Source organism: Macaca thibetana, chromosome 5, assembly GCF_024542745.1.
Source record: "Macaca thibetana thibetana isolate TM-01 chromosome 5, ASM2454274v1, whole genome shotgun sequence".
Taxonomy (NCBI): domain Eukaryota; kingdom Metazoa; phylum Chordata; class Mammalia; order Primates; family Cercopithecidae; genus Macaca; species Macaca thibetana.
The window spans coordinates 96,577,924-96,592,122 of record NC_065582.1 but is presented as its reverse complement, the minus strand read 5'-3'; the positions used below and the strand labels follow the sequence as shown (position 1 = coordinate 96,592,122).

At 32.8% G+C, this 14,199-nt stretch overlaps 1 protein-coding gene across 4 annotated transcripts in view; it reads left to right on the top strand.

Moving 5' to 3' along the window:
- GRID2 (glutamate ionotropic receptor delta type subunit 2) overlaps positions 1-14,199 on the top strand; it is a 1,531,999-nt gene that overhangs the window by 50,272 nt on the left and 1,467,528 nt on the right. The gene's annotated exons all lie outside the window — the stretch shown is intronic.

Below are 14,199 nucleotides of genomic sequence, written 5' to 3'. Positions count from 1 at the left end.
ATCATAGGTCAGTGCTCACATTTCATTTTTTTGTGTCTTGCTGCTCATTTTGATTGTCTGAATATCAGTTTGTTGAAGTCATTTTTTTTAGTATCATGCATGTTTTACCTCATTTTTTTCATGGCATAAAGCATTGGTGCTGAAAAGTCTACTCATAATCTACTGTTCTTTCCCTTATAACTATCTTGCTGTTTCCTGCCGACAAATGCCCAAAGGATGTAATGTTATTCTTTAATATCCACTACTCTCTCTCTTTCTTTATGAAAGAATTTAACTTGATGTTGATCTTTCTGGATACTTATTTCAGATAGATGGTGTGCTCTTCAATGTATAATTTCACATTTTTCAAATCACTTCAGAAAAGTTTTCTTGAATTATAATTTTAAACATTTCTTCTGGCTCCTTACTTTCATTTTAGTCTCCAGGGTCACATAATATATGTATATTGAATCTTGCTTGCCTGTCTTCAATATTTATCTATTTTGAATCTCTTACTTTTTATTTGTTTGTTGATGTTTAAAATTTCCTTCCTTTTTCTCTTCTATTTTTCTTAAAGCATAATACATCGTGATAAAAAATTAAATTTTCTTAACAGTTTTATTGAGATATAATTTACATACCATGTAATTCACCCATTTAAAATGTATACTGCAATAGTCTTTAGTATATACATAGAGTTGTGTAACCATTACTTACAATTTTAGACGATTTATTCACCCTCAAAGGAACTCTATACTTACTAGTAGTCACTCCAATTTTCCCCAAATGCCCCAAGCCCTAGGAAACCACTAATTGACTTTCTGTCTCAATAAATTGCCTATTCTGGATGTTTCATATAAATGGAATCATATAACATGTGGTCTTTTTTGACTGGTTTCTCTTACTTAGCATGGTATTTTCAAAGTCCATCCATTATGTAGCATGTATCAGTACTTCATACATTTTTATGGCCAAATGATAATCTATCATATGGATATACCACATATTGTTATCCATTCATCATTGATGAAAATTTGGGTTGTTTCCACTTTTTTGGCTATCATGATTAACGTTGCTATTAATATTTGTGTACAAGATTTTGTGTGGACATGTGTTTTAAATTCTCTTAGGTATATACCAAGGAGTAGAATTTCTGGCTCATATGGTAACTCTGTTTTTAACATTTTGAGGAAGCACCAGATTCTTTTCCAAAACAGCTGCATTATTTTATATTCCTGCAAGCAATGTATGAATGCTTCAATTTGTCCAGATTCTCAAAAAAACTTGATATGACAGTCCTTTTAAAACTTTATTTTATTTGAATTGATATGTAATAATTGCACGTATTAATGGGGTAGAGGTTGACATTTTGATACATGTAGGAAATGTATTATGATCAGATCCAGGTAATTAGCATAACCATCACCTCAAATATTTATAATTTGTTTGTGTTGGGATCTTTCAATATCCTCTTTTCTAGCTACTTGAAAATATATACTAAATTATTCTTAACTATAGCCTCCCTACAGTGCTATGAAACCCTAGAACTTTTTCCTCCTATTTAGCTGTAATTTTGTAGCCAAAAACCAACCTCTCCCTTCTCTTCCCTCCCATTTGCTATTTCCAGCCTCTAATAATACAGTTCTGCTACCTATTTCTGTGTCCTCAAGTATTTTGGCCTCCACCTATGAGTAAGATGATGCAGTATTTATCTTTCAGTGCCTGATGTATTTCATTAACATAATGTCCTCCAGGCTCATCTTTGTTGCTGCAGACGACAGGATTTCCTTTTGTAATGACTCAGTAGTATTCTGATGTGTATATATACAATTTTCTTATCCATTCATTTGTTCATGGACACTTAGGTTGATTCCATCTCTTGACTGTTGTAAATAGTGCTACAATAAATATGGGGGGCAGATACCATTTCAATATACTTATTTCCTTTCCTTTAGGTAAATAACCAGCAGTGAGATTGCTGGATCATATGGTAGTTTATTTTTAGATCTATGAGGAACCTTCATACTGTTTTCCACACTGGATGTACTAATTCCCATCAACAGTGTACTAGATTTCCTTTTTCTCCACATCTTTGCCAGCATTTATTTTTTGTCTTTTGATAATAGCCATTCTAACTGGGGTGAGATGATATGGCATTGTGATTTTGATTTGCATTACTCTTATGATTAGTGATGAGTATTTTTTTTTCATTTACCTGTTGGCTATTTCTATGTCTTCTTTAGAAATGTCCATTCAGATTCCTTGCCAAATGCTAAAATGGATTATTTTATTATTACTATATTTTTTGCTATTTAGTAGTTTGAACTTCTTGTATCTTCTGGATATTAATCCCTTGTCAGATGAATAGTTTGCAAATATTTCTTCCCATTCTGCAGGTGGTCCTTTCACTTCGTTGATTGTTACGTTTTCTAGGCAGAAGCTTTTTAGTTTTATCTAGTCCCATCAGTCAATTTTTGCTTTTATTGCCAACACATGTTATTTTCTGCTTTTTGTGTTTGTTGTTTCGTTATACTAATCCACTTAGGTGTGAAGTGGCATTTCAAGTGGCTTTAATTTGCATTTCCCTAATAACTATTGATGCTGAACATCCATTCATGTGCTTATTGGTCATTTGTAGGTTTATTAGGAGAAATGCTTATCTAAGTCTTTTGCCTATACTTTAATTGGGTTGTTTAAATTTGTTGTTGTTGAGTAGCAGGTATTGTCTGTTCTGGATGGTAAACGCTTTTAACAGATTTATTATCAAGTATCTTGGTTTGGATCTCTTCAAGTTTATTCTAGTAGGAGTTTTTTCAGGTTTCTAGATGCCTTTGTGTCTTCCATCAAATTTGAGTTTTGGCTAAAGTTTTTTGTTATTATTTCTTTAAATATTACATCTTTCTCTTTCTCTTCTTCTGATAATCCCAGTGATCTATGTGCTTGTAAGTGTGAGCTGTCCTACAGTTTCCTTAAGCATTTAGTTTACTTTTTCTTTCTGCTCCTCAGGCATGATAATTAATATTAACTTACCTTCAAGCTCACTAACTCTTTTGCCTGCTCAGTTCTGCTTTTGAACTCTTTCATCTCCAGAATTTCTTTTTGGTTAATTTTTATAATTTTTATCTCTTTACTTTTAGTTTCTTGTGTTCATACATAGTTTTCCCGATTCTCTTTATTTCTTTATCCATTTTTTATTTCATTTTTCAACTTAATTAAAGACAGTTGTTTTAAAGCCTTTGTCTAGTTTTTCCAGTGTTTGGGCTTCATTGGTATGGTCTCTGTCTATTTACTTTCTTCCTTTGAATGGCTGTGCTTTCCTATTTTTGTACAGTATGAGATTATTTTGGTAGAAAAATGGACATTTAAATATTAAAATGTGGTGACTCTGGAGATTAAATTCTCCTCCTTCCTCGGGGTTTGTTGTTATTTTTGTTTTTGGAGTCTGTAATACTTAATTTGTCTAGTGACTTTTCCAAACCGTTTTTACAGAGACCATATTTCTCGTCTTGTGTGCCTCTTTGAAGTCTCTGTTCCTTAACTTGTGTTTAAACAGAAGTTTTCTTGAACACTAGTAATTAAAATTTAAAACAAATAAGCGGCCGGGCGCGGTGGCTCAAGCCTGTAATCCCAGCACTTTGGGAGGCCGAGACGGGCGGATCACGAGGTCAGGAGATCGAGAGACGATCCCGGCTAACACGGTGAAACCCCGTCTCTACTAAAAAATACAAAAAAATAGCCGGGCGAGGTGGCGGGCGCCTGTAGTCCCAGCTACTCGGGAGGCTGAGGCAGGAGAATGGCGTAAACCCGGGAGGCGGAACTTGCAGTGAGCTGAGATCCGGCCACTGCACTCCAGCCTGGGTGACAGAGCAAGACTCCGTCTCCAAAAAAAAAAAAAAAAAAAAAAAAAAAAAAAAAAAAACAAATAAGCAAGCACAAATAGCCATCTTTACCAGCCTTTCCAGATTGGCTGTGTGTGGGGCTCCTCCTTCAACACTTAACCAGACTTGCACTGAACATATGGATCAGCCCAAATTGAAAGCTTAACATTTCTTTTGCCATTTCTCAACATGTGTCATGCCCTGGTCATGCGCATGACTTCCTAATTGCCCTTTCCCTAACCTCCATATTGATTGCCCTAATTTCCCAAGAAAATTCCCTCTCAGATTTTCTACCAAAGACTTAAGCACTCTATTATATTTCTAAATCATAAACTTTTGCCTCAGGCGTCTGCAGAATGTTTTGCAACCTTGCAATGTTTTCAAGAAATGCCCGAAACTTTTGCAGTGTGAGTTCCGAGTTAGGTGAAAGAGAGACAAATGCCATGTGCTGACTCTTCAGGTAGCTCCCAGACAGGTTGGAACATATCTCTACAATAATTTGTGAAAAAGCTCTGCTCTGTTGCCTCCAGAACCAGGGACCAGGGTTCCTCACTGGGGACATGGGCTACTGTCTTCAAGACTGCTACCCAACCAACAATGAGTGGAACGAGGGCAGATAAATATACCATAGAGCTTCCCTACTGTTTTTAAGTTGCCTTTTTCTGGTTTCAGCATTTGCTTGGTTGCTGTGAACCTTTGACTGTTTTATAGAGTTCTGAGAAAGTTGGTTTTGATAGTTTCTGTTGGGTTTTTTTATGTTTCTTTAGGGTACATGAGCTTATAGCTGCCTACTCTGTCATTTTGCTGATATCACTGGTCTTCATTTTTGAAATGATATCTTATTTTTTTCCTGAGTATTATTACATTGTTCTGTTTTTGCAATCAGAATTTCTGGTGTTCTTTCATGCCTTTTATTTTTTCTTAATGTTTTAGCTAATTTTAAAATAATATATTACTCTTCTCTGGGTATTATTTTGTTTTTCAATAATAAATATGAATTAGTTTTGTTTGAGAGATAAATTTTATACATTGTACAGATTGTGTCAGCAAGTCAATCAGAATTTATTATGTGCCAACTGTATGTCAATTATATAGCATAGAAAGTAAAACAAACTTGGTTCAATTATTTATGATTAATGTTGCCCTAGACTTGTCTAGACAGTTAGAATTAACAGATACTGCTGTGATGATTGCATAACATAATACGGACAAAAGGGAGATGAGAAATCTTAAGGGGACTTATAAGTCAATGAAACTATTCTTCTTAAATTACCACCTCCCACTTTTATTATTGCTATCTTTTAGAAAATTGCTTATGAAGTTCTTCTGTGCAAAGTTTATTTCTGAAAATTTAGCCCTGCTTGAAATCCTTTTTTAAAGATCTTTACATGCTACCTTATTCTTGTCACTCAAGAATCAATTCAGATGTCACTCACTCATGGTGACTCCTCCTCATGATCCTAGCTCAAGCTGCCTTTTCTAATCATCAATATATGATGCTATTTTTTTGAAATGTATTTGTTTTCATGCTTATGATCTAAATTTTCTCTCTAGAATGTAAGCTCCTTTAAGTTGGAGATGTTTTCAACCATGGCCACATTATGTGTATAGTTTCTAAAAAGATACATAACTCAGAATGGCTGTAGAATTCTCTCTTCTTTGAAATGGATTTTTTTTTTTTTTGGTTTTGCCTCTATTATTTCTTTGGACTAATTGATAATTTTACATAGACACTGTCTACATAGGCATGCAAAATTATACTACTTAAGTAGTAAGCTACAGTTATATTGTGTGCTTGAGCAATTCTTAGCATTTAGACTATATATTTTTATGAAGGAAATATTTAAAATGTTACTACAACTATAATTAAATAATTGAATTTTATATTTCTTTTAGGGTGACTTTCATACTATGAAAAAAAAAGGTAATAAGTTTAATGTGTGCTAACAGAGCTGACTTATTCTCATACACTATTTAACTTTATGTTATGATATGTAAGCCAAAACTCTACCCTTTATCAAGCTGCTTTCCTAACAGTGTTTTTCAAAACAAACAATGCAAATACTTGGAACAAATTAATCCTCAGTTTCAATATTTATAATTATTTCCAAAATATGAAGAAGTTTTAAGATACATAAAATAGAGGTAAAAACCATGAAAGGTTTGCATGTTCTCTGGAATTTATTGAGGTCATCTGTACTTACAGGATATCAAGTATGTGACAGATCAATTCTCTTCTATGTATTTCACTTTTTTTCACAAACTTCTCATGTGGCCCTATAGCCATGCCAGACAGTAAAATTTTTGTTAACTATATGCAAAAGTTGATCTCCATGTGCAGATTGTTGAAGAAGAAAAAAAATTGGTTATAATTTTCAAAAACTAAAATGCCAAATAAAATGGCATTTCATTCATTCATTCATTCATTCATTCATTCATTCATAATATTTTGAAATCTAGATCTTATATTTATTCTTGGCCATAACATTTTGTTTCTTTCATTGAGGGTATTTCTTTGTATTAAGTTGGGGAAATTTATTTGTTAATTTTCATATTTTTAAAAAATGTGTCTTTAAATAAAATTTTATATAAAATGACAAAGAATTTTCCCCAAAATTTATTGGTTTCTTTTGTTCTTCTGAAACAATAATTTTATTGTATTTGATGCAAAATTTAAAATTCTGCTTTGTATATCTATTTTGTGGTTTTCTTACATTAGAGTTCACTATTTTAAGTGCAAAACAGTTCTTTGCCTTTAGCTATATATTTATATATTTTTTAAAAATTAGAGCTTTAGGAAAACATTCTATTTTAATGATCTCTTTTACTAACTTATGCATTCCTTACTTATTAAAAACATACATGCCTACTGATTTATGTGATTCTCAGTCTTAAAATATTTATATGCATATTACATATATGCTACATATATGTATTAACCATATTTATATGTAGATATGTACTCTGTACTTGTGTGTATCTGCAGTAAGCATACTCAAGCACATACCACATGTATCTGTATATGTGTAGATGTTTATGAATGTATATATACCATATAGCCAAACACACATACCCTTATATGTATATTTAAATATATGGTCTACTGTGTTTTGCTGTGTCTACTATGCTTTTCATATTACAGTGACATTGTTTCTATAGTAACTAATGCACTGAAAAAATCAACGCAGAAAGGGTTGAAATTTTACAAAAAGCCTATATGCTTAAAAAATAATGTGCAGGGGGGAGTTTTTGTCTTGGGTCACACATTTTGGAAGTGAATAAAGCAAAATGAAATCATTACTCTGTAACAAAATATGATCTAGCAAGTTTGGAATACCATATTCTTATCTTTAATCAGCAAATTACCAAATTATTATGGTTTCTAAGAGCAACATGCACAGATCCACAAAACCTATATGCAGTGCCGAATCTGTCTATATTGGACACAGTGCAAAGAGGATTAGGGTAATGGTGCCAGGCTGAGACACTCTTTCCAAACTTTGGATCAAGTGTTTGTTTAAAAATACTTCTATTTGGAAAAAAAAAAATGCCTTTCTGTTAAATTTTAAATGAATTATACCTAACATAAATGGTAAGTGCCTGAGGAGAAGGTCAATTTGCAGTTATTTGCTACAGCTTTAATTCTAGAAATTTAAATCATTAGGAAAAACTAGAACATTAATATTTCATATTTCATTAAAACCATATTCAAGCTAGAGTTTAAGTATGCTAATAGCCAAAATGTTAATGTTAATAAAACGGATCTGAGTTAAACTAACAGAAACACTAAATAACATTGAAAATTTGAAAATAATTCAAAATGTGCTCTTCCTAGTTTCCCAGGTAGGTTACCTGTATTTCGAAGCAATTTTGCTCTGTTGGTAAGGAAAAGGATATACAGTTGTTTTTGTAATAGCCATTCATACATAGAATTTGGTTACAATGATAATTTAGTGTGTTACACTTGCCTGTCATATAATTTTCACATTATTAGTTAAATAAATACATAATACAAGCTTTTTCTGTATGATGACATGAACAGTTAGAATTATTTTCTATAACAAAAAGATTAATTAAAGATTTATTTATAATGTAAATACATTGAGTAGTTGACTGTTCTTTTTCTTGTTTTCTGAGTCACAATATTTTAAAATATGATATTTTAAATATAGTTTTAAAATGCATATTTATTCAACAAATGTATATTGAACCAGTCATTAAAACATAGCTCCTTCTGAACCTCTATTAAGACAGGTCTGATCACAAATAACATGATCACAAATAGATATGAGACATATTTGACAAGTTTCATTGCACAGTTATAGACAAAGTATTATATGAAGGAAAATCTGATGTGATTAGAAATACTTCAGTGTATTTCATGGTGTAAGTAACATTCCAGCTTACTTCATGGTATAACTGGCATTTGAGACAGGACTTAAAGTGTGACAAGGGATTTAATGTGGAGAAAAGAATAAAATAACAGAGGGAACAGCACAAGTCAAAACAGAGAGGCATGATGGGTTCCAGGAAAGCTAAGCAGTCTGTTCGGGATGCCTAGAGCGTAGAAAGCATAAATAAAGGCAAGTATGTGGAAGACACTAAGAGCGGTAATGAGCTTTCGTGTTGTTCACTGGAGAGGAATTGCATGGTTGCATTTGCATTATACATATCTGATTGGACGTACTATATTTAACATATTGTGAAGAGTTAGCTGGTAGAAGGAGAGAGTGAATATATAGAAATTTGGGAAGAGTTAATAAAAGCTTAGATATGTGAGTATCTCTTGCAGTCCTGGGAGTGGATGAACTCACTTGGGAAGAGAATGAAAAGAACACAGAAACACTTGGGGGCAATATTTTAGAAATTCTTCAAGGAAGAGGAATTAGGGAAGTAGAAACGGGAAGAAAGTTTAGAGATTAAATTGGGAACTTAAGGGAAATATCAGTGGTTCTTCATTAATACTATATAACCTAAATAAAATTAGAATATGGTTATTGTGAATTACATCAAAAGGGATAACTTTGTGCTAATTGCTAGATTTTTATGCAGATTTCATTAGTCTACTACTAACTTATTACCAATGACTTTGTGTTCCTTCAAACAAAAGGTGGTTAATGTAATAACAGGAAAAGCCTTTTCTATTTCATTTGATGATTTGAAAAATCATAAAGGTTAGAATGTATATTCTAATATATATATTAGAATGTAAGGCATATATGTGCCCTTCTAATTAGTATAGAAGTCATATATGTATGCCTATTTTTTGCTTTATGTACTTGTATGTATCAACTAATTGCAATTTCATGTTTTGAATAATAGTAAAATGTCTAAATACACAGAAAGCCTTACATAGGCAACATTTTTCTCTATGGAAAACAATGAATAAATCCCTTAAAATGTGTAGACAAATATTGTAGTTAAATTTTTTAGTAGAGGAAAGCTGATATCCTGTTCAGTTGGCCTTAACTAACTACCAAATTTTTAAGTAGTGAAGTTTTTATTCTTTGTTGTTCTTTCACGATTTTATGGTCCCTCTTCCTTCAGTATTCACCAACATACAGTGTTCTCATGTGACTTCTATTCTTTCTCTTACCAAATCATGCTTCCATCTAATGATCAGTTGCAAAGCTTACGACCAATATACTGTGATCAAAAAGACTGAAAACATAACTTTATAAAGTAATAGGATGAAACTAGTTTTGAGTCATACAGTCCTAAAGTTAAATTCTAGCTCCATACTGAAATGATTGCATGAATATCGGCAAGTTACTTATCTGACATATAACTTTTTCATCTGTTAATCAGATAATCAGATTTAATGTATAGGGCTGAGTTTAAGGATGTAATTCATAGGAAAAGCCCAGCACAATGCACAGGAAAAGCCCAGCACAATGCCTGGCAGTTGGCATTTACTAATCATGTGTTATTCTTACTCTTTCACCCCTTCTTTCAGAGGTTTGTGCATTTCAATAGAGCATAGCCCCTCAATTCTAGGGAATGTGTCTCTGCTCCAGAAACGTCAGGCGCTACTGAGAGGCGGGTTAGAGGGGTGTTTAGGAATTGGAAGCCTTTCTACCATCTCTGAAGTGGCACACCTGCTCTGCTTGCCTGGGAGGCCAGCATGATCTGTCTAGTTGCCAGCTCAATGAAAGGCTTTAAAAGCTTGCCAAAACATTTTTTCCTAGGCAATTTCCCTTAGGCTTCTAATTGCAAGTGAATTTTAAAATATGTGACCTATGATATTGACTATTTCTGAAAAAAATCTTTATAGACGGGTACCAGAGGCAGCAGCCCTGTGATTCTGAATCCCTTACTGAGCAGAGAATTCTCATCTATCTGAATTGTATTTCTTTGTAAACTACCTTTAATGGTTTGGTTTGGGCAGCCTAATCTCCCTCTGGAGATAAGAAAGAAATTCTATGAACACGGCAAGTATTTGAAGACAGGAAGGGAGAAAAGGAAAAATATTTAATTAAGCAGAGAGCTTTACCTAGTTTTCCCTGACTGTTATTTATAAGCAATACATTGGTTCTAGATTTATACCTATGCAGTTCCACAATTTTTATTCTGGCTCAAGCTTCTCTTTTTAATCTCATACTATTCCAAGACAACCTGTTGGAGGTAACTATGCCCTACCTCTCTCTTTTCAGCATCTTCATCCTTCAGCTGGGATACACCCCCACCACTCCTTGTCTTCTTTATAAAATTGTTTTGATTTTTCTAGGAGTAGCCTGTGTGCTGCCTCTGCCTGTTTATACATTCATAAGTTCAAATAAAAGCAGAGGCAGATAAACAAAACCAAACCATTACTGAGTGCCATATGCCATATGCCAGACATAGAATAATAAAAAAAAAGGGGTTCTTTTCCTGAAAAATTTCATAATCTGATGGGAACACCTGCATACTTATCAACAAATTTTAAGCAGTGAGAGACAAGTGAGAATACAGTCATATTCAACAGCCACCCAGCGTTGTTCAACTGTATCATGGAGGCTTTATAAGATGAGTGATGTCTGAATGGAGTTTTGGAAGATAAGAAGGAATATACTAGGTAGAGAGCAGAAGTGAATGGGGCAGGAGAGGCAGAGGCATGGAGGACCATATTGAGTCGAGGGTATCATCAGGTCTTTCAGAGCCCGTATCTCTTAAAAAATCACAATAGCAATCCTGATTCAAAGTGATCTCCACAGGAAACTTTTGTGGGGTTTTCCCCCTTTAATATCAACTATAAGTCTTCATTTTTATAGGTAAGATATAGATATTATGCTAGGTTAGATATTTGTGTTCCATTTTATATTGCTTGGTGACTGATAAGTTGCTTGAGGGTAAGGACTAGGTCTCTTCTACTTTTTAATTCTTTAACACACCCATAACTGAGTTTTGCAATTATTTTTATTTATTGTTTACTCTGTACCAAGGACTCTTAAGAAATGTGGTTTCACATTTCTTTAACTCCAACTAAAACTCCATTAGGTTAGGTACTATTATTACCCCCAATCACAGTTAAATAAGGCAATGCTTAGTGTGATCAAATGACATTTCTAGGAAGCAAATTGAATTAAAAGATCTGATATCAGAGCTATAACTTAACAAATACTTTATTTAACCTTCTCAGTGAAGTCATTCTACATGTACCTACTAAGCTCTAAATGGACAAAGCAATTCTGAAATTAAAAAATAGTTCAATTAAATAACTCTACATGAAGACAGTGTATCAATATGTGATAATATTCAATGTAAATTGTATTTTAGAAAAAATTATATGTAAAATGTATATCAGAGCAAAAATTCTGGAAATTTTTTTATATAATTGAAGCAATAAAATTCTGGAAATCTTTTATATAATTGAAGCAGTAAAAATCCAAGGATGATTTTCACAACCTGGTATTGCTGTATCTAGTACATATTTTTAGGAGTCAGGTGTTCATACTCTGAAGGTGCCATCTGGCATGGTCATTTCCAGAAAACAGGGCTGCTATAGCTAACTCTACCTGGACAATCTCAGAGGAAGTAGGTTGTGATGGGGGAAGGTTGGAAAGGTAGTTGCGAGGGTCAGTGGATATAAAAAAGTTTGAGCATCTGTTGCAAATTTTTTTAAGTCTCCAAATTCTTTTGTAGCCAGTGTCCTGGTTATAGTGGAAAGGCCTCAAGTATTCACGATTCTTGTAATCTGGGATTCTGGCTTCCATAAGTGCCAGTGAATTTGCAACAGTAATGTGGTATACTGAGCATCTGCCTTTTAATGCAGCTTCCTCTTTCCATTCTAGGATCATCAACTCAGTTAATTAGAGGAGTGGCAGGGGTTAAAATGCGAGCAAATTCTGCAGTATTATGTTATTTGTAGAGACTGCCCTGGAAATATGATGAGAAGAGAAAAATCCAAGTATTTCTGTTTCTCATTCAAACCCAGATGGAAACATATGAGGTGAGACACTTAGAAAATCAGAGTAATTGAACAACATACTCAGACTGGTTTATTGGCATGAATGATGTCCCCTTCACAGTAGTTATCGTAGGAGCCAAACAATACAATAATGTCGCCATTGCTCATGCTGTTCGGTCTCTTATGTTGGTGTTATCTTTGGATTCTGTGGGCTGTACTATGAATAATTCTCAACAGTAGCAAATCTTCAAACATAAAGAGTCTGCTCTGTTTTTGCTATTAGCAGAAGTTGGAATGTGCCAAATTTGGTGAATAAAGTGGGTGATCAAAGTGGGAAGTATGATTTATTTTTTGCCAAAAACAAAGTAGATTACAAAATAATGAAACGTTTTTGTCTTAATGTGGCTTAAAACAAGCTCTGTTTATTCCAGAAATTTTTCTAAAATTATTTTGAAATACTGCAGAATGTCTGTAGTTTGCATTTTCCAATTACTTAATTAAATTAAATCCACAGATTCTCATAAATATATATAAATTTCAGTTTTCTTTGTAAATTTATAGTTACACCTATTATTTTACATTTTTGTGGTTGAACAGTGTTACAAATATTTTAAATCTTCTCCTTTAAACAATCTTAAACTAACCAAAACAAACCTATTTCAAACTAAGTGGAAATATTTTGAGAAGTTATAAAGGATTTTTTTGGAGACGTAAGAAATTTTAAATCAAAACAAGAAAATATTCAGAAACCAAACATATTGTGCTCATTTAGGATAAAATAATTTGAGGTAATTATGAAGTGAGGAGTCAGATTAGTATTTTCTGAATTTAATTGTGTCATTGTATATATTATTGTTTCGGTCACATCACAGCCCTATGCAGTAGATATTATTATTTTAACATTTGGCAGATTATCCAGCTTTACCATCAATATTCAAAGTTTTGTCTGACTCCACAGCTTTTATCCAGCTCTAATACAATATTTCATATATTCCCTTCTTCAGAAGAGAGAGAAGGAGAAGGAGAAGAAAACTTTGAGTGACAATTATGTTTTTTTATTTTTTTAATTTTTGAAACACAATTCTGATTTATAAATACATGTTTTTCAACGACAATAGCAATGCATTTCATTGATTTTTGTAGGGTCATCATATACATCTAGTCCCACATAAATACACACAAACATATATAGTTGTAAAGCCCCTTTCTTAAAGGAATATTTTTGATTGATTTTCGTTTCTGAAAGTCTAAGAAAAAGAGCCACAAATGTGAACCATATATCTGTTTTTAAATTTTCTAATAGCCAAATTTTAGAGAGTAAAAAGAAATAGGTAAAATTAATTTGAATTATATGCAAACTTACAACATATCATTTCAATATATAATCAATACAATTTTTATTTGTACAAATTTAAAAGGTACAAATGTAGTTTTGTTACATGGCTAAATTTGTAGTAGTGAATTCTGGGCTTTTGGTGTAACTATCTCCTGAACAATGTACACTGTATCCATTAATCAATTTCTCATCCCTCACTCCTCTCCTATCCTTCCATATATTATTGAAACATTTTATAAGTCTTTGAAAATCAGTGTGTATTTTACATTTCAGGAAGTTTTGAATTTGGAGCAGCTACATTTCAGGGTTTAATAGGCTCATGTAACTGGTGGCTACCACATTGAACAGCACAGGTCTGAACTAATATGTGGTTTAATGTACTCTCCCTGATAATATTGATCAACATATTGTCTTCAATATTATCAATAATATTTTTAAAGTTGAGCTAAAATAGCCTTGAAATACTTTTGAAATTTCTTCTTGATCAATTGGAAACACTGGTTTAACAGAACACCTGAATGTAATAGCAGGTTCCCTGTTTATCAAGTAAGTCCACTTAATAAGATTCTTATGTTATTGTTGAGAAATATTTAGACATAATTAATGCATTAAGACTTAAG